We start from the raw sequence: 22,060 nt of genomic DNA on the forward strand, positions 1-22,060 counted from the left end.
TAGATTCCAAAGTAGAGAAAAGCACATACCTCCGTGATAGTGCGTCGGCCACTATGTTTTCCTTACCTTGTTTGTACTTGATGATGTAGGGGAACGTCTCTATGAACGCCACCCACTTGGCATGCCGCTTGTTCAGCTTTTGTTGACCCTTAAGGTGCTTTAGAGATTCATGGTCCGTATGGATCACAAATTCCTTAGGCCTCAAGTAGTGCTGCCACGTCTCAAGAGTCCTCACAAGTGCATAGAACTCTTTGTCATACGTGGGATAGTTCAGCGTTGCCCCATTGAGCTTCTCACTAAAGTACGCCACCGGCCTTCCTCCTTGCATCAACACGCCACCAATACCTACACCTGAAGCATCACATTCAATTTCAAAGGTGTTAGCAAAATCAGGTAAAACAAGTAAAGGAGCATTAATCAACTTTTGCTTAATAAGGTTAAAGGACTTCTCTTGCTCCTCGCCCCAATAGAATGGAACGTTTTTCTTGATTACCGCCATCATCGGTGCCGCCAATGTGCTAAAATCCTTGACAAACCTCCTATAGAAGCTTGCAAGACCATGAAAACTTCGAACTTGACCAACATTAGTAGGCGTTGGCCAATCTCGAATAGCACTTACCTTGTCTTCATCAACTTGTATACCCTGTGAACTTACCACAAAACCAAGGAAGACAAGTTTGCTAGTACAAAAATCACATTTCTTCAAGTTAACATACAAATTTTCAGCCCTTAATGTGATTAGCACAAGTTTCAAGTGGTTAACATGCTCTTCTAAGTTTTTGCTATACACTAGGATATCATCAAAATAGACCACAACAAATTTTTCTATGTGTGCACGCAAAACATGATTCATCAACCTCATAAAAGTGCTAGGTGCATTAGTTAAGCCAAAAGGCATAACCATCCACTCATACAACCCATATTTAGTTTTAAAAGCAGTTTTCCACTCATCAACTTCTCTCATCCTAATTTGGTGATACCCACTCCTCAAATCAATTTTACTAAAAATGCAAGACTCATGCAATTCATCTAACATATCATCTAGTCTAGGTATGAGATGCATATACTTAATGGTTATGTTATTGATTGCCCTACAATCCACACACATACGCCATGAGCCATCTTTCTTAGGGACTAGTAAAACGGGCACCGCACAAGGTGACATGGACTCACGCACAAACCCCTTATCTAATAGCTCACTTACCTGCCGTTGCAGCTCCTTCGTCTCCTCCGGATTGCTCCTATAAGCTGGACGGTTTGGCAAGGCACTCCCGGGCACCAAATCAATTTGGTGCTCAATCCCCCTCAATGGTGGCAAGCCTTGAGGTAGCTCCTCCGGAAATACATCGTCAAATTCCTGTAATAGTGAAACAATAATGCTCGGAAGGGATCCGGCTATATCACTTGTGTTAAGGAGAATCTCCTTGTAAAGAATTAACACAAGTGGTTCATGTGTGTACAATAATTGTTTCAACTCACCTTTTTGGGTCATATATAATTTCTTTTTGGCCTCTTTCCTCTCCTTTTCTTTTCCCTCATTTTCTTTCCTCTCTTTTTTTTGTTTTTGTGGCTATCTCACTCTTTTGATCACTCTTTTTTTCAGTCACTTCATTTTTGTTTTCAAAGGCCATCTCACTTTTTATTTCACTCTTTCTTTCGGCCTCATCTCTTTTTTTCTTTTTCAAGTGGTCCTCCAATACTTGCTTTGGGGACAAAGGAAGCAACACAATGGATTCTTTCTTTAAAACAAATGAATAACGATTTTTGAACCCATCATGAGTAACATGTCTATCAAATTGCCAAGGTCTACCCAACAAGATATGGCAAGCATGCATTGGCACCATATCACACAAAACCTCATCCACATACTTCCCAATAGAAAAAGACACTAGAACTTGCCTATTTACTTTCACCTCAGCACAATCATTCAACCATTGAAGCCTATATGGTTGAGGATGTTTTATTGTAGGCAATCCCAATTTTTCCACCATTTCAACACTAGCCACATTGGTGCAACTCCCCCCATCTATGATTACATTGCAAACCCTACCATTCACAAAACATCTAGTGTGGAACAAATTCTCCCTTTGGTTAGCCTCCTCATTCTTGACTTGGGCACTCATGATTCGCCTAGTCACTAGCGCTTCTCCTACAACCGCTCCATATCCCTCATCGGGATCCTCCAATGCAGGCATATCATCATCACTACCCTCGCCATCTCCCTCACTTTGAGACTCATACTCACCATAATCATTCAAGATCATCACCCGCTTATTAGGACAATCACTAGAAATATGACCCATCCCTTGACACCTAAAACATCTAACATCTCTAGAGCGATTAGAAGGAGTTTCAGATTTACCTTGGACTCCTTGCTTAGGCGCCTCTTGTTTGGTCTCAAATTTGGGCTTGGCCACCACCTTGTTCTCCTCACGCTTCCCCACATTTGATCTCCAAGAAGATGATGCACCTCCGGTTTGATTGGTGCGCCCAACTCCTCGCCTCTTGAGTTGTTGCTCCACCTTTATGGCCATTTGCACCATCTCGTCTAGATCTAAGTAGTGCCGAAGCTCCACTTGATCTTGGATCTCCCTGTTCAAACCACAAAGAAAACGTGCCATTGTTGCTTCATTATCTTCCTCAATATTGGCCCTAATCATGACTACTTCCATCTCCTTATAGTAGTCCTCAACACTCTTCAACCCTTGCCTCAAAGTTTGTAACCTCTTAAACATCTCCCTATAATAGTGGTTAGGCACAAACCTCTTCCTCATTACCCTCTTCATCTCATCCCAAGACTCAATGGGTCTCTCATTATACCTCCTTCTAGTGGTCACTAATTGATCCCATCAAATGAGAGCATAGTCTAAGAATTCAACCACCACCAACCTCACCTTCTTTTGTTCGGAGTAGTGGTGACATTCAAACACGAACTCTACCCTCTTTTCCCACTCTAGGTATGCCTCCGGGTCAGATTTCCCATGGAACGATGGAATTTTCATCTTAATGCTACCCATGTGACCATCTTCCCTAGTCTCCTCATATCTACCCTGCATGGCTTCCCTTCTTCCTCTACCAAATCCTCTACCTCTTCCATTCCTACCCCAATTCTCATTTTGACTCTCATCGCCTCCTCCCAGATCATACTCCTCATCATCTCTACCCAAATCCCTAGGCTTAGGTTTACCCCCACTAACACTAACCTCAAGTTTATCCAACCTCTCATGCAACGACTCCATTTGGGTCGTCATCACCCTACTAAAATCCCCAAACAACGCATCTATTTGTGTCTTAGACAACCCCGAATTCGAACTACCTCCTACCTCCTTCTCCATTTAATTTCAAATTTGTACCTGCAAGAAAAGGTTAGTAGAAAAAAATAATCCTCACCCAAATGCTCACGGTCACTCCAAAGAAATTCACTCGTCTTTTCTCACAATTTTGTTTGCTCACACAAATACTCACTAGTCACTCCAAAGAAATTCACTCGTCTCTCCTCTCTTATTTTTTGCTCACAACAAATACTCACTAGTCACTCCAAAGAAATAATACTCACACTCAAGTAATATCACTCAAATTTGAGAGTTCTTTTAAGAGCTTCAAGCTTTGTGTTTTGAGTAAATCAAACAATCAAGTTTCAACTTGTGAACAATTGCAACCGACTCACTTGGACTGTTTAGACACGAAATTCGAATAATATATAATAATGTTTTTTTTTTACTGTGAGAGACAATTGAATATGACTCTCTAAAGGAAATAGAACAAGATATCAAAAAGAAATAATGGTGAATTTTCGGAATTTTTGTACTTTTTTTTTTGGCTCGAGTACTACTCGAAAATCGCAAAAAAAAAAAAAAAAGACACCAACAAATTTCGAGAATCACAGATTCACGAAATTTTTTTTTACGAAGAACGATAAAACAAACAGATCTGAAAGCGGAATTAAAGGATATCACAGATCTGAAATTTAATAACAGATACTTACTTGAATTCAATAAACCTAAAGCTCTGATACCAAATGATATGAATCTTTGTACGAATAAATAGCAAACACGATTAAAATAAATCGCACCCTCTATTCAATTACGATAATAAGATTCGTGTGTTTTTTCCCGATCTTTTGAATCAAGTATGGTTGTGTTATTCACCTCTAAACTATAAAAGTTTAGCAACAAATAAACACGAGAATAACAATCGAAATTTGATACGAACCTTCGAAGAAAGACGCCTACGACAATCCGCACAAGCACGATCGACAAACGCCACAAAGTTATAAACTTTGATAAGTTTGATTTTATTTAACAAAGCTAAAGCCTTGAAAAGTTGAGAGAAAAATCTCACAAATTTGATAAAACTCAAAATATTATGTGTATTGTGTGTAGCATTTCGTCCAACATAGTCTAGATATCAAAAGATATCATGAAATCTAGTTTCCTAACAAGATAAAACTCTAAAAAAGGTAATTTTGTCGCGCAGAAAACACTAGGCACGGACCCCGTGCAGACCTCCGTGTTTGGGTCCGTGTACATACTGTAACTCATCTTCAGTTGGGATCAAGGGACACGGACCCCGTGCTCACCTCCGTGTACGGGTCCGTGTAGGCACTGTATTCGCCAAATACATATGGCACGGACCCCGTGCCTGGGTCCGTCTGTAGGTCCGTGGAGATACTGGATTTGCTCATCTCATGAAGTACAGGACACGGACCCCGTGTGCAGGTCCGTCCAGACTCGGTCAGCTCCATCAATGCTTGAATGACATTCCGTTGGCCTCCAAACGTACTCCCATGCATCACGACTTCTTCAGGCTTGCTCATGATTCCTTGTAGTGCCTCCTTGAATCTCTTTAGTCGACCCCTCGTGATTGGTCCCTCTGGCAACTGCAAAAGATCCCATGCTTTCCTTGGGACGTCCATGTTTGCATCACAATATGTATAAACTGGAGATAACAAGTACTACATAATAAAACCACATGCATCTTTAAAGTAGGGCTTACATATTTGAAACTTGAACGTAATAGCATAAACATACTTTAAACTTGAACGTAGTAGTATAAACGTAGACGTGCCATCATCATAAGACTTTTCTTAAACATACTTGCATCATACATACTTGAGCATACATAACATCATTTTGCATAGAGATATGTTTCAAAGAAAGTGACTCATACATAAATGTGCTTGATCAAACTAAACCACAGTACTGGGCTAACAAGGAAAATCCACTACCACATACATGAGATCCCCGGTCATGATTTACCAGGTGGATTGGTCCCTGGTCAATCTTTACCGCTTTCCAATTCTGATCTAAACTCTATTTTGCTTTACCGAGGTGGAGAGGTTCTCGGCCACGTTCACCGACTTCCAAATCCGTTCATAATTTGATCACAAGACATTTAGTATACCTCAATAACATAAAAATATTTTCTTTTGCACGTCGAACATACTTGCTTGGCGTTGAGAGATTCGTTGGATCTCGCTTGGGGCCACTGTTGCACGTACTAACATGAGTTCAAACACTTATCTTTCATAACTTAGACGTATTAGTCATGCTCACACCCAATGACAAATTTTCTTTTGACTTGACCTTGTTTAATCATCGTACTAAATCATTAAATCAAACCTGAAACAATCCCTAAAAAAATAATTTCTTATTTCTAAAGGGGTACACGGACCCCGTGTAAGGGTCTGGGTAGATGCTGGAATTTAATATTTTGAAGGAAAAAGGGACGGACCCCGTGTAAGGGTCCGTGTAGGTGCTAGAATTGTGAACAAATGGAATTCTCTACACTTGTGACTTAATCCTACTCACTCGATCATAAAGACTGTGAACCGATTTCTCGAGACCCATCGTAGGATGCTATGGCATCAACTCAAACCCATACAAACGCCCAAACCAACTACGCATCACAAACAACTCAATCCAATCCGTGAACACGACATTTGACACCAAAACGCGTCATACAACTTCTAATGGAAACAAGTGTCTTTCGATGCGAACCTGTTAGAGTAGGTGCACGTCGAGCCAAGTGTTGGCCGAATGTTCACAATGAAACTCTATGTATAAAAAATCTTTATTTTAATAATATTTGAATTTTATTGTTTTGGCACTTCTTTATCTGTATACCCATGCTAGTTGCATAGATAAAGTCCTTGAATATACAAATAGTAGAAAGAATATGAGATGCTCATATGATGAGTATCTTGAAACTCATATTTATAATACTGTATAGTCTAAACGGTTCCTAGTCGATTCAGCCGCCACTAAGATGGATATAGGCCGCTCGAGTTCGAGACTAGTATCTGCGATGTGAGTACCATGTTTCATTGGTAGAGGACATTGTGATGTCCGAACATACAGATAGTTGCTCCTTGTAGAGAGTGCACTGAACAACCCTCCATAAAAGGACTTTCCAAGTGGTTCTCACTTATCGAGTGGAAAAGTCCTAGTTTATGGTTGTACACCATTAGTCTTTATGACCCGGGACAACGTTGAGACTCTATGTGTTAGAATTACACTTTGACTTGTTTACCGACTCTCATGGGGTCATAAGGTGGCAAGGTTGGGTGTTCTGTCGAAACACATAGGAGTCGATGCATTGTAGTCGGGGATTCACCGCTTACCTTCGGGTATGGATATCCTATATGTTCTCATGTATATGTAATTTGAAATCTCTGATCAGAGTATGGTGGTAATTAAGAAAGGGGTTTCTTATATTACACCATCGATGTAACTACGACATGACACATAGTATCGATTTATTGAAAACTCTCGATATACCAATGGTTGCCGAATCGGTCGGGATATATGAGTTGAAGGGACTGTACTGTACGCTAACCATAATTGAATGGTTCTTGCAGGCACTATCATTTGATACCTAGGGAATCATGTAAGCGATGTTGCTAGGCGTTTAACATGATTGGTTGGGTACTATCAGACTTGAGTTCTGACGTTCTTATTATCAAGGACTTGATAAGTAAAAATGGAGCAATTGGGGTATGCTCGTATAAGGATATGTTTAGTCCGAATCACATAGAGATGTGAACCCACGGATAGTTGTATCAATGAACCATTGAGGGCCACACAAGTGCTAGCTTTCTAGATCCCGTTGAGAAGTTATAATAGTTCAATGTGTTGAACGGCTTATAAATGAGTTTATAAGCGTAAAGAAAAATAGAAGTATGACTTCTATGAGAGAAATACAACTTTTAATTTATGAATGTGTTCCTAAATTAAAAGTAGGCCAAGTGAATAATGTATTTAAAATTGTGATTTTCATAAACATTATTATGGACTAAATTAAATTAATTCAAGTGTTGAATTAATTAAACACTAGTGGGCCTAGTAGATTTCAAATAATTAAATTAATTCAAGTGTTGAATTAATTTTAATTAAATAACATTTGGCCTTGTAGAGCCTAATTGGAAATAATTATTTAACTAGTGGGCTTGAGTAAAATCAAGTAAAGTCTAATTGGGCTCAAATATGTTTGAGACAATTAAAAAGTCCATGGGCCCTTTGTAAATGTTACAAGCCCACTAGGGTTTGCATGCTTGGGAGGTGAAGAGTTGTGAATACTTTTGAATAAAACATTGCATGGCATGCAATTTTTGCTTTTTGCAACACCAAGACACAACATACACTCCCATTCTATCATCTCTCTTGGCCGAAATTTGTGAGGAAATTCTCTCAAATTTTTCTCTACATTTTGTTCTTCAATTGTTGAAGAAAAATACACACTTCTCTTTGAAAAATCCTTTTGTTTTTCTAGTGCAAAACAAGAGGGGATCTTCTTAGCAAGTGGTGGGCCTAATTTTGAGCAAGCTGTGCTCAAGGAAAGCTTGTAGAAGTTCATCCTTTGAAGAGCTAAAGTATTTACACTTTAGTTGGAGCCATCATCAACCTCAAGAGGTTGATAGGTAACGATTTTCTCAACACCCTATGTATGAAAGTTGAGATTTTTGTGTATGCTACACTAGTTCTAAGGTGGCCGAAATCTTTTATGTGTTTTTCGAAAAATTTTGCTTCCGTTGTGCATTTCGGTCACCTAAATCGATCCCTTTCAAGTGGTATCATGAGCTAAGGGTACTAGTTTTTTGTAGCATATACATGATATTATATTGAGATCGATTTCTAACCGCATGAGAAATATTTTTGCAACAAAACCGAGGCTAAATTTTGGGGAAGTTTCGGGCAGCTTGTTGCTGCCCGTTTCGGGCAGCTCAGGCTGGCCGAGGGGCTGCCCGTTTCGGGCAGCAAGGGCAGCCCGAGGGGCTGCCCGAACAGCCCCTACTTTAAAATAAAAAAAATATTTTTTTGTTGCCGGAATCCGGCGTCGGAGCTCCTAAAAATAATTAAAGTGTTTTGGATTATCAAAGTGTCATGGGCCTTGAGTTTTTGGGCTATTGGATGGCTAACATATTTGCAAATTTTAAATGAGCCAAAATGTTTTTGGTGAAAAATAAGTTTTTGGGCCCTTAAGTTTAAAATTACAAAAGTTGCAAAATTTTCTCATAAAATAAATAATTGAAGTTGGACTTTAATTATTTATAGTAAATTGTGATTTACAAGAAATTTGGTTATAAATAAATTAATTGGAAAGTAAACAAAGGTGTTTGTATACTTTGTTAATTTAGTTTATAATCTTGGCGGTTAGTGATTGGATCAAGATATATAATATTGGATCAATTAATTATTGTGATAATTAATTGATGGTGTATGATATGTTATATTATGCATGAAAGATGATCAAAAGCCCAAGCCCAATTTGCTAGGTGTATGCTAGGATATTTTGTGTTGAATGATTGTAATAATTATCAAATTTAAAGTGGGCTTGGTTTATTGCCCGTTCCCACCCCCATGAGATGTATCCCTATTTGCCATGTATATTTATTTGTAAATATTAGTATAGTGGAAGATCAAGATTGGAAGATGGTGGCCATGATGATTATGAAAAACGAATGCATGTAAATTTTGGAAGCTAATATAATAGTTGCATTTGCATCCCATGCATTTCCCTAAGATTGGACCTAGACCCGTGTTTAGCTCACACGGGCCATTAGTATTGGGGCGATTGATCATCCTTTGTTTGTTTACTGTTTATAATATATGCATGATATGTTATAAATAATGAGTATGTGCGTTATTATGATAATAACAAAGTTGCATGAATCCGACAAACATACGATCAAACATGGCGAGCTTTTAAATAAAATTAATGATGAGACCTTTCAAAATTAAAAACCCTCATTTTGAATAAGATTCAAAATTAATATAAAGCCCGACAAGGGGAATTATAAATTTGTTTATAATTTCAATGTTTTCCATCGACAATGGGTGCATGATGAACGCTACCCGTGCTCGGGGCTCGGCTCATATTGTTGGGAGGGCCCTGGGTGCCGGAAAGCTGTGACATCCATTGACATGGTGATGTGAACTACGTGGAACTCCCATGATTTCGGCTCATATTATTGAGGGAACTCATGGCGACCGTCCATTAAGGTTCAACATCGATGGGTAAGGATTGACACATAAAGATGAATGACGTCATATTATTGGGTCCTAATCAAACGTGAGACAAAAGTTTACGTAAGGGTTGCATTGTGATGCAATTGGAAACTACCTTTTAGGAATTATGATTGGCTGATATTATTCGGGATCATAATTCACTAATTGGACCTTACGTACCTACTGAGGAAAGGAGTTTCCCGTTTTCACTAGAGGGTAGTGAAAATGTCAAAACAGTGGGAGCGAAAATTTATAAAGTTAAAGTCCAAACTTTATATCTTATTAAATATTTTAAAATAGTCATTAACATTTATCTGTTTTACTTTTCAGTACAAAATTTGACAATGTCTTCAATTCGCAACCCGCTATCCGCTATACTCGAAAAACATGTGTTAACCGGACCTAACTATCTCACTTGGCTAAAAAATCTGAAAATCGTCCTAAACTCGGAAAAGATTGCATATACACTGACTGAGTCGCCCCCTGCTGAGGCTCCGACTAGCTGCACTCCTGAGGAATTGCAGACCTACAAGGATTGGTGTGACCATGACTTGAAGGCTAGGTGTTATATGCAGGCTTCTATGAATGATGAGCTGCAGAGGCGTTTTGAGGATGCAAAGAATGCTGCTGACATTCATATGCACATCAAGGAGCTCTTTGGTGAGCAGACTCGGCCTCTTAGGCATGCTACCGTCAAGGAGCTGATCACTATGCGCATGCGAGATGGGGCCTCGGTCCATGAGCATGGCCTGAAGATGATTGGGCTCGTGGACAAGCTCGTTGGCATGGAGCTGATCTTGCCTTCGGAGTTGACCACTGACGTGTTGCTCTTATCGCTGCCTAGCTCATTTGATCCTTTTGTGGTGAACTTCAATATGAAAAAGATGGAGCCGACCCTTGAGGAGTTGGTGAGCATGCTTGTGACCTTTGAGTCTACCATCAAGAAAGAGAAGCCAGTTCTTTTTGTGGGCTCTTCATCAGGTACGAAGACCGGTCCACCAGGGAAGGGAAAGAAGCGTTCTTTCCAACGTCCCAAGAAGAGCGTGCCCTTGAAGAGGCAGACTCCGGGTCCCGTAGTGGCAGCCACACCAGTGAAGGCTGACAAGACTATTGACATCTGTTATCACTGCAAGAAGCCTGGACATTGGAGGCGTAACTGCAGGGAATATCTTGCCCAGAAGAGTTCTGGAAACGGTATGTTCTATATCGAAGTAAACATTTCAATTAACTCTACTTCTTGGGTATTGGATACCGGCTGTGGCTCACATCTCTGTAATGATTTGCAGGTGATGGGAAGAAGTAGGAGGCTCAGGGAAGGTGAGACCTTCTTGAGGATGGGCATTGGGGCAAGAGTTGCTGCCAAAGCTGTTGGAGATGTTTCTTTAATTTTGAACAATGATTTTAAGTTGTTGTTAAGAGATGTTTTGTTTGTACCAGACTTGGTGAAAAACATTATTTCCATTTCTATGTTAGACAAAGATGGATTTTCTTGTTTATTTAGCAAAGGTGTTTGCACTATTTACAAGAATGAATGTTTAATTGGTACTGGAGAACTTGAAAACTATCTCTACACCTTAAAATTGAAAGATATTCCACTTAACAATGTCCAAGCAATAACAACAACAAACAAGCGAAAACAAGATACTCTAAATTCGGCACAATTATGGCATGCTCGATTAGGACATATTTCCCTAAGAAGGATGAACAAGTTAGTGGGAGTTGGCATGTTTGATATGTCTGATATTAATGCTCTCATGACTTGTGAATCCTGTCTGAAAGGAAAGATGACCAAAATTCCCTTTAAGGGCCATGTGGAGCGAGCCAAAGAGTTATTGGATTTGATCCATACCGATGTGTGCTGTCCGCTTAGCATCACCACTAAGCATGGACATGCCTACTTCATCACCTTTACCGATGACTTTTCGTGGTATGGGTATGTGTATTTGATGAAATACAAGTCTGAAGCCTTTGAAAGGTTCAAAGAATTCAGAAGTGAAGTAGAGAAGCAATTGGGACGAAGCATCAAGACACTTCGATCGGATCGAGGTGGTGAGTACTTGAGTGCCGAGTTCCAAGAGTATCTTAGGGAGAATGAGATTCTCTCGCAGTGGACTCCGCCCGCTACACCGCAATTGAATGGTGTTTCGGAGCGTCGTAACCGAACTTTGATGGGCATGGTTCGATCTATGATGGGGTTCACGGAGTTGTCGCCATCCTTTTGGGGATATGCGCTTGAGACTGCGGCACTGTTGTTGAACAATGTCCATACAAAGGCAGTTGACAAGACACCATATGAGATATGGATGGGTAAGCCACCCAAATATTCTTATTTTAGAATATGGGGGTGCCCTGCTTATGTGAAGCAGGTAGTGGGAGATAAATTGGATAGTCGATCCATTTTATGTTAATTTGTGGGATATCCAAAGAATTCGGTTGGATACTACTTCTATCATCCCCAAGAAAAAAAGGTGTTTGTTTCTAGGAATGCAACCTTTTTAGAAAAGGAATTTATATTAGATTGAAAAGGCGAGATAATAGAACTCGAACAGGTTCGAGAGACACCCACAATTGTAGAACCCACACCCGAAGAGCCAAGAGAGGAGATACAAGCTCCTAGAAAATCCGAGAGAGTCTCGAGACCACCTATGAGGTATGGTCTGCTTCTTGAAGAGGGCCATGATGAGCCTAACCATGGATGTGATCCAAGGACCTTCAAGGAAGGATTATCTGATGTCGATTCATCCAAGTGGCTTGAAGCAATGGAATCTGAGATGAATTCCATGCATTCGAACCAAGTGTGGAATCTCGTGGATCCACCTGAGAGAATTGTTCCCATAGGGTGTAAATGGATTTACAAGAGGAAACTTGGAGCGGATGGGAAGGTATTGACCTTCAAGGCGCGATTGGTGACAAAAGGATATACTCAAAGACAAGGAGTTGACTTTGAGGAAACCTTTTCTCCAGTTGCAATGTTCAAGTCCATAAGGATTTTGCTAGCCATAGATGCATGGTATGACTATGAGATATGGCAGATGGATGTTAAGACAGCTTTTCTTAATGGGGATATTAAGGAAGAGATTTACATGTCTCAACCCGAAGGGTTTACATCTATCGGAAGTGAGCATATGGTATGCAAACTTCAAAGATCTATTTATAGTCTAAAGCACGCATCTAGAAGTTGGAACTTCAGATTCGATAGTACAATCAAAGAGTTTGGTTTTACTAAGAATCCTGAGGAACCCTGTGTGTATAAGAAGGTCAGTGGGAGTGCTGTGACATTCCTGGTGTTGTATGTTGATGACATTCTACTCATTGAGAATGATGTAGGAATGTTGCAATCAACTAAGATATGGTTAGCGAGTAAGTTCTCGATGCAGAACTTGGGTGAAACATCTTTTGTATTGGGAATACATATCTATAGAGATAGATCAAAAAGATTGCTTGGTCTCACCCAATCCACATACATTGATACCATCGTGAAGCGGTTCTCGATGGATGAGTCCAAGAGAGGACATCTACCAATGTGTCATGGCGTGTCCCTATCCAAGTCAATGTCTCCCAAGACAGATGCAGAGATAGCGGCGATGACAAGCATTCCTTATGCATCTGCGATTGGTAGCATCATGTATGGGATGATATCTACACGTCCTGACGTGGATTTTGCACTAAGTGTAGTGAGTAGATATCAATCCAACCCTGGTCTTCCACACTGGAAAGCTATGAAAGACATCCTCATGTATTTGAGAAGGACCAATAAATTGTTCTTGGTCTATGGGGGTGGAGAACTGAAATTGGAAGGCTATACCGACTCTAGCTTCCAAAGCGATATCAATGACTCGAAGTCAACCTCTGGGTTCATATTCATGCTCAATGGTGCTGCTGTCTCTTGGAAGAGTTCCAAGCAAGACAGTACTACGGATTCCACCACTTAGGCAGAATATATTGTTGCATCAGCTGCAGCAAAAGAGGCTGTTTGGATAAGGAATTTCGTCCAAGAGTTGGGCGTCATTCCTAATGGATTTGCTCCTGTCCCGGTGTTTTGTGACAACACGGGAGCCATTGCTCAAGCAAAGGAGCCGAGGTCTCATCAGAAGTCCAAACACGTATTGAGAAAGTACCACATCCTCAGAGAGATCGTGGAAAGAGGAGATGTCACGATTGACAAAGTCGGCTCCGCAGATAATGTTGCTGATCCGCTTACTAAGCCTTTACCTGGACCATTATTCGAGAAGCATCGCGAATCGATGTGTTTGAAGCATATGGGTAGTTGGCTCTAGTGCAAGTGAGAGATTGTTAGAGTAGGTGCACGTCGAGCCAAGTGTTGGCCGAATGTTCACAATGAAACTCTATGTAGAAACAATCTTTATTTTAATAATATTTGAATTTTATTGTTTTGGCACTTCTTTATCTGTATACCCATGCTAGTTGCATAGATAAAGCCCTTGAATATACAAATAGTAGAAAGAATATGAGATGCTCATATGATGAGTATCATGAAACTCATATTTGTAATACTGTATATTCTAAACGGTTCCTAGTCGATTCAGCCGCCACTAAGAAGGATATAGGCCGCTCGAGTTCGAGACTAGTATCTGCGATGTGAGTACCATGTTTCATTGGTAGGGGACATTGTGATGTCCGAACATGCAGATAGGTGCTCCTTGTAGAGAGTGCACTGAACAACCCTCCATAAAAGGACTTTCCAAGTGGTTCTCACTTATCGAGTGGAAAAGTCCTAGTTTATGGTTGTACACTATTAGTCCTTATGACCCGGGACAATGTTGAGACTCTATGTGTTATAATTACACTTTGACTTTTTTACCGACTCTCATGGGGTCATAAGGTGGCAAGGTTGGGTGTTCTGTCGAAACACATAGGAGTCGATGCATTGTAGTCGGGGATTCACCGCTTACCTTCGGGTATGGATATCCTATGTATTCTCATGTAAATGTAGTTTGAAATCTCTGATCAGAGTATGGTGGTAATTAAGAAAGGGGTTTCTTAGATTACACCATCGATGCAACTACGACATGACACATAGTATCGATTCATTGACAACTCTCGATATACCAATGGTTGTCGAATCGGTCGTGATATATGAGTTGAAGGGACTGTACTGTACGCTAACCATAATTGAATGGTTCTTGTAGGCACTATCATTTGATACCTAGGGAATCATGTAAGCGATGCTGCTAGGCGTTTAACATGATTGGTTGGGTACTATCAGACTTGAGTTCTGACGTTCTTATTATCAAGGGGTTGATAAGTAAAAATGGAGCAATTGGGGTATGCTCGTATAAGGATATGTTTAGTCCGAATCACATAGAGATGTGAACCCACGGCTAGTTGTATCAATGAACCATTGAGGGCCACACAAGTGCTAGCTTTCTAAATCCCGTTGAGAAGTTATAATAGTTCAATGTGTTGAACGGCTTATAAATGAGTTTATAAGCGTAAAGAAAAATAGAAGTATGACTTCTATGAGAGAAATACAACCCGAGGACCAGCGCTTCTACTTATTCCGCATTTACAACTTTTGACTCATGATTTAAGTTATAGACTTTTAAGATTATTTACTTATGTTTTTTGAGAGATTTTGAGAGGTTTAGTATGGGCTATACTTTTCAAATTATTGCTTTTTAGGGTTGGTAAACATGCAACGATTTTATTTTATGACTATTGCACTTGATTTTTAAAATGCTAGTGGGTTGATGTTTTATTTTAAAAAGGGTAAAATATTTTTATTAAAATATTTTCATATGTTATATGACATGGCCGAAAATCGGGTGTTTTTTTTTTTTAAAAAAAATTCTAGTACTTTTAAAGCAATAAAAGATCAGGACGTTTCAGTTGGTATCAGAGCGGAGGTTCCTGTATAGGGTTGTGCCACCGTCAGCGCCGGAAAGATCAGTCGTCAAGCCTCAAAATTTGTAAGTTTTACATGTTTTATGTGATTGTATGATATTACCTGCATAAGTACATGAATTAAATGTTTACGTCACATGTTTAGTAGCTTCATGATAATATATGTTTTATATGCTTTGAATTTTTATATGTGATACAATATGAAATGAAAAATTATTTTTTTGCGCATGTTGGCTTTGTGGTGGAATTGGACGATGTCGATTTTTGGGTTCTAGTATTGACGTTCTAATTTTTTGGCTATAAGTTAATCGTGAATATTATGAATGCTTTTGGGATATGTAGATTTTCTAAGAAAATATTTATGATTCATGGTTACTAGTCAAATTAATTTTTGGGAAATAGACGTAAGGAATAATTATTTGAGGATTACAACGACTTTGGGAATAAGAAAATAGATAAATTGGGATTTTAAGTTGATGAAAAATAAGATTGGTTATAGAAATTTATGTTTAGGTAAATAAGTTTAAGTTTATTGAAATTATTTCATGGGAAAACTGTAGAACAAAATTAAGAATACCGAGAATTTATGGGTTAACTGTAGGATTTTTGAAATTAAGGACCAATTAAGATAATTTTTGGGGAAATTAAGAATTAATTTTGTGAATATTAAGGAATTTGGGGACTAGTTTAGCATTAAGCGATAATTAAATGGTTTAAATAATAAGAATTTTGAGGATTTAGACTTTTAAGAATATTTTGAACATAAGGATATCTTGGGTTATGATGTTATAAAGAATGTCGATCATGGGTTTTTAAGGATAAAACAATATTAGGCTTGAAAAATCTAAGCGTTAGCGTATGCGTTTGGGATTTTAAGATTAAAATATGATAAGTTGATGAATATTTTGGGTGTAAGATAAGAAAAGTAATATACGATAAGTTCGGTTATTAATATTTAATGATGGGAATCGTAAGAAAATATGAAATTCGAGGTTATAATAGTATAATATTAAGTCATCATGGGCCATTTTAAGTTGCGAATTTGAAAATAAGGATTTAAGAAGGAAAATTTAATTGGGATACTAGAATTAAGTATTAACTTTGGGTTATTAAGGATAAACGAATTTCGAGGACGAAATTCAATTTAAGGGGGGGAGATTGTAACGCCCCGAAAATTTTAAAGTTCACGCAAACCACGTACGCGCAAATATTAAATTCTTTGTATGTTAGTTAAATTGTTTTCTTAGCATTAATTATTTATGTGGTGCATATTGATATGTTTAAATTATATTTTCTACTTGGTTGCATAAAATGGTATTTTTAGGAAAATTCAAGTGACGATCGAGGAACAGGGACCGAGGGCTAAAAATGTAAAGGATTTTGGTTAAATAATTATTTTTAATTATTTAAAATGCGGTCGATGTTTTTAAGTAATTTTTGAAAGTATTGGGTTGTGAGGTGATTTTATACGCCGGAACGTAATTTTTATCGGTATTGGCTTTTCAAATAAAATTCGAGCTTTTGAGCATCCCGGCTATTAAATTCACATTTTTATTCAAAAGAAAACTTTACTATCTTTTTTATTAAATCCTAATTTATTTAATTGGGCTTTAATTAATGGCTTAATAGGCCTAAAGTTTGTTTAATTGATAGATTAGTATTTAAAACTTGATTTAACCCTATTTCCCCAAATTCATAATCGGCCACTCTCTTTTAATTTTCCAAAACTCTCCCAACACCACTCACACACACACGGCACCACCTTTCTGAAAAATCGGCAGCAGCACCTTTGGCTTTTGGGAGGAATTTTCGAAGCAACAAGGCAATTCCTAGTCGTCGTTCGCGTCCCGTTCTTCGTCGTCAAAGGATATTCGAGCGTATATAACGCAAAGGCACACCTTAATCTCCTTTTCTCATCCATCATATCATATAATTCTTTTAAATATTAGATGCATGAAGATTAAATAGAAAGTTTCTGAATTTTCGGTTCTATGCATTATTGTGTGTTAATCTCATGATTTTGAATTTCTTAAATTGTTTTATGCATGTAAGGGGCTGCCATGATGCCATATTATGTTTAAGCAAAGCTTTTAAGTAAATCAAAGTCCCACACACTCACCTAAACCACGGCAGGAAGCAATAGAACCAGGAAACACGTGAGTTGCTGTCATGGAATTAAAGGAGTTCGGTTTTTTTTGGTTGTAAGGGCTGGGCTTGGTTCGGTGGGTTCCAGGGCTAGCCAGGGACGTGGGGGTGTCAAGGGTAGGGACTTAGACAGGTTAGGACTCGAAAACCAGGGGCTGGGAGGAGTCCTAGCCACCAAGGATACCACCCGAGAAGTGAGCAAGGTAGCAGCGACTGTGTGCAGAAACTTGTGCAGGGGCTGTGGCTCGGCCAGGGGCTTTGGGGCTGGGCTAGGTTAGGTCCTTAGGGTCCTAAGAAGGGTCACAAGGGGCTGGTTCAAGGGCCATCTCGTTTGCTAAGCAGCTGGACAGGAAAACGTAGAGTCCTGCCATAGAAAGTTTCTCGGCCAAGCATGTACGCATCTGGTGTTGTGCTTTGTGCGCGAGTTCAGGGGCATGGGTTGGTATGGGCAGGGTCTGGTCATGGTCCAGGGAGGGTTAGGTTCATGAGGGGTCGAGTGCTGGGTAGCTGGTAGTGTCCAAGACAAGATAGGAGTCCTAAAGTCCCTAGGAAACACATGCACTACACGTACAGAACATGGGATGAGTTTCCAGCATATTTTGGTCGGGCTTGGGCTTGTTTTACAGGCTGGGCTTGCACAGTAGGATCCCTAGATGGGTTGGCTAAGTTTTGGTTCGAGGTGGCTCGGGCGTGGCTCGGGTAAATTAAGAGATGGCTCGGGGTCGAAGTTTAGAGGTCAAAATGAGTTTTAAAATAAAGAATTTTTGGAAAACGACTCACGGGGGTCGAGTCGTGATCCATAAGGGATAAAATAATATAAAAAGACTAAATTTAGAATTTAGGAATTTTATATTAAAGTTTGGTATTTTTCGGGATTAAAACACCGTTAAAATAATTAAGAAAAGATAATTGAAAAAGTCTAACATTTAAGCCAAATAAAATTACGAAAAAATTCACGTAAGCTTAAATAATTATTTGGAATATGTTAGAGTCATGAAATCAAGAAAATAAAAGTCGAAAACGTAAAATGTCGAGTCCAGGGGTAAAACGGTCTTTTTACACCTAGAAATTAGTAAAGGTCATGACAGTGCCCGAAATGATGTTTTTATGATATTATGATTATTTTTAAATGTTTATGAAATGTTCATGATTAATTTATGATTTTTAAATGTCTAAAGGATTTTTATGATTAAAGGAAGACATTTAAAATACATGTTGCATGCTTGGTTTCAAAATGAAAAATGTAATGATATTCATGATTTTTCTAAAGTGATGTGAATGAAAAATGTTGAAGGATGTGAAGTGATTGTGACTAATTCGTTAATGGTGGCGACGTCGTGAGGGTTATGGTCTCAGTGGGAGCCCGACGATCGTGTTTCCATCATTGCGAATATGTGGTAACGGATATGTGGTAACGGTTTTGTGGTAACTGAAGAATGGGAATATCGTGAGGGGAGAAGGCCCCAGAGGGAGCCCATTTATGGGAGAAGGCCCCAGAGGGAGCCCATTTATGGGAAAAGGCCCCAGAGTGAGCCCCGACGATCGTATTTCTATTCGAATCATGATAGGCCAGGGCCCGGTGAGAGTGTTGCCGGTGTCCCCCGCCGCCCAGTACTGTGGTTTTATGTAGATGGATCCATCGACCCTCATGAGCATGATCAGGAAAGTCACAATTAACCATCTGAATTCAACAAAGGAAAAAGAAAAGGAAAAAGGAAAATGATTATGATCAAGTTAAAATGTTTTATGTCATGATAAGGAAAACGATCAAGAGATTTATGTGCATGTCATGAAATGGTTTATGGTAAAGTTTTATGCATCATGAAAATATTTACGAAAATGATTATGTTTACATTTATGCATCTTCATGAAAAGATATTTTAAGTACAAGTATTTTTCACCGTTATATGTTGACTGTATTATGTATTACTCGTTATAAAGATTATGGTGTGTTGAGTCTTTAGACTCACTAATTGTGATGGATGTAGGTGGTTCTGAGGGAGGACTTGACGGGTGATACTACTGGACTGAAGGTGCACACAACCCGAGGACCAGCGCTTCTACTTATTCCGCATTTACAACTTTTGACTCATGATTTAAGTTATAGACTTTTAAGATTATTTACTTATGTTTTTTGAGAGATTTTGAGAGGTTTAGTATGGGCTATACTTTTCAAATTATTGCTTTTTAGGGTTGGTAAACATGCAACGATTTTATTTTATGACTATTGCACTTGATTTTTAAAATGCTAGTGGGTTGATGTTTTATTTTAAAAAGGGTAAAATATTTTATAAAAATATTTTCATATGTTATATGACATGGCCGAAAATCGGGTGTTTTTTTTTTAAAAAAAAAATTCTAGTACTTTTAAAGCAATAAAAGATCAGGACGTTTCACCGTAAATGTTTCTTTTCTCATATCACACCCTAATATGTGTTTGATTATTGTTTGCATGAAAAATTTGATTTCTTTTTGAATATTTTCGTTTTATGCATTATTATTTGAATATGTTATGATTTGATGTCCCAAAAACTTGATATATTATTGCATGAATGGGCTGACATGTTAAGGGAGGGGATCAAGGAGGGACGTTTTTCCATGAGTTTAAGAGTCCTTAAGGAATTTTATGATAAAATTTTAAAAATAAAAGATATGTTGCATGCTTGGTTTAAAAGAAAATTATATTTATATGCAAGATTTTTATAAAGTGATGAAAATATGAAACATTAGAGGAGGTGAAGTAATTGTTACTATTATGATTCTATGATTATATTATTGGGGATATCGTGAGGGAAAAGACCCAGAGGGAGCCTATTTACGGGAGAAGACCCCAGAGGGAGCCCGTCTATGGGAGAAGGTCTCAGAGGGAGCCCGACGATCGTATTTCCATATGATGATGATAGGCCAAGGCTCAAATAACAGGTGAGTGTCGCTGATGTCCATGCCGCCCAGTAGTGTGGTTATGTGTATATGGATCCATCGACCTTATGATAAAACAAAAGTCACAATTTACGATCTGAATTCAATAAAAGGAAAATTTTTATGATGAAATGATGAAAGGAAAATTGTTTATATTTATGCATGTTCATGAATAATTATTTTAAGTAAAAGTATTTTCTCTGTTGCATGCGATTGTATATATATTACTTGTTATCAAGATTATGGTTTGTTGAGTCATTAGACTCACTAGATGTGATGGATGCAGGTGAGCATGATGTTAAAGATAATAAAGCTTTTGATGGTTGATCTTGCTGGACTGAAGGTGCACACAAACCCGATGACCAGCGTTAGATTTTCCGCGTTATGATTATGATTTACGTTAAGATTATGATAAAGATTTTTACGACTTTTATATGTTTTAAGTGGTTTTGGAGAGAATGTTAGAGTTAGGTTGATTTTAAAAAATATTGAGTTTATGTTTGGTAAACGAGTGGCAAATTTATGTTTCAAGTTACATTCTTTTGCAATTTCAATTATAGTTGGTATGTTTTATTTTAAAATAGCGTCAAAGTATTTTATGCATGTCTTTATGAATTTCGGCCAAGACTAGGGGTTAGGAAGAAAAACAATTCTAGTATATTTTAAAGAAAATGAGTATCGGACGTTTCAGCTGAAGTAGAAAAACAATATGATAAAAAAATTAAGATCGTGAGGTCTGATAGAGGTGGTGAATATTATGGTAGATACATTAAAAATGGACAATCTCTTTGGCCATTTGCGAAGTTTCTTCAAGAAAATGAGATTGTTGTCCAGTATACCATGCCTAGTTCTCCGGACCAAAATGGTATGACTGAAAGAAAACATCGAACTTTCATGACATGGTTAGGATTATGAGGAGTAACTCCAAACTTCCTAAGACCTTGTGGATTGAATCTCTTAAAACGACAGTATATATATTAAACCGAGTTCCAATCAAGGTTGTTCCAAAGATGCCATTTGAATTATGGAAAAGTTGGAAACCAAGTTTGAAACATATATGCATTTGGGGATGCTCGTCTGAAGTCAGACTTTATAACCCATAGGAAAATAAATTTGAACCAAGAACCATAAATGAATATTTCATTGGGTATGCTGATGAAGATCCACAAGATGCTGATGAAAATATAGTCAATTGTACTTTTAAATGAGGAACTAAAAAAAAATTGACAAAACAATTGATCAAAAATCTCCTCAAGATGACAACTTAAAAAGATCCACTAGAATAACAAAATCAGCAATACCTAATGACTATATTGTGTATTTTCAAGAATCAAACTTCAACGTAGGTGCTATGAATCTTGACACGAATAAATAGCAAACACGATTAAAACGCAATCGCACCCTCTATTTAATTACGATAATAAGACTCGTGTATTTTCCCAATCTTTTGAATCAAGTAATTGATGTGTTATTCACCTCTAAACTATAAAAGTCTAGCAACAAATAAACACGAGAATAACAATCGAAATCTGATACGAACCTTCGAAGAACGATGCCTACGACAATCCGCACAAGAACGATCGACAAACGCCACAAAGTTATAAACTTTGATAAGTTTGATTTGA

The sequence above is a fragment of the Primulina eburnea genome, chromosome 6, assembly GCF_022965805.1.
Source record: "Primulina eburnea isolate SZY01 chromosome 6, ASM2296580v1, whole genome shotgun sequence".
Classification (NCBI taxonomy): Eukaryota; Viridiplantae; Streptophyta; class Magnoliopsida; order Lamiales; family Gesneriaceae; genus Primulina; species Primulina eburnea.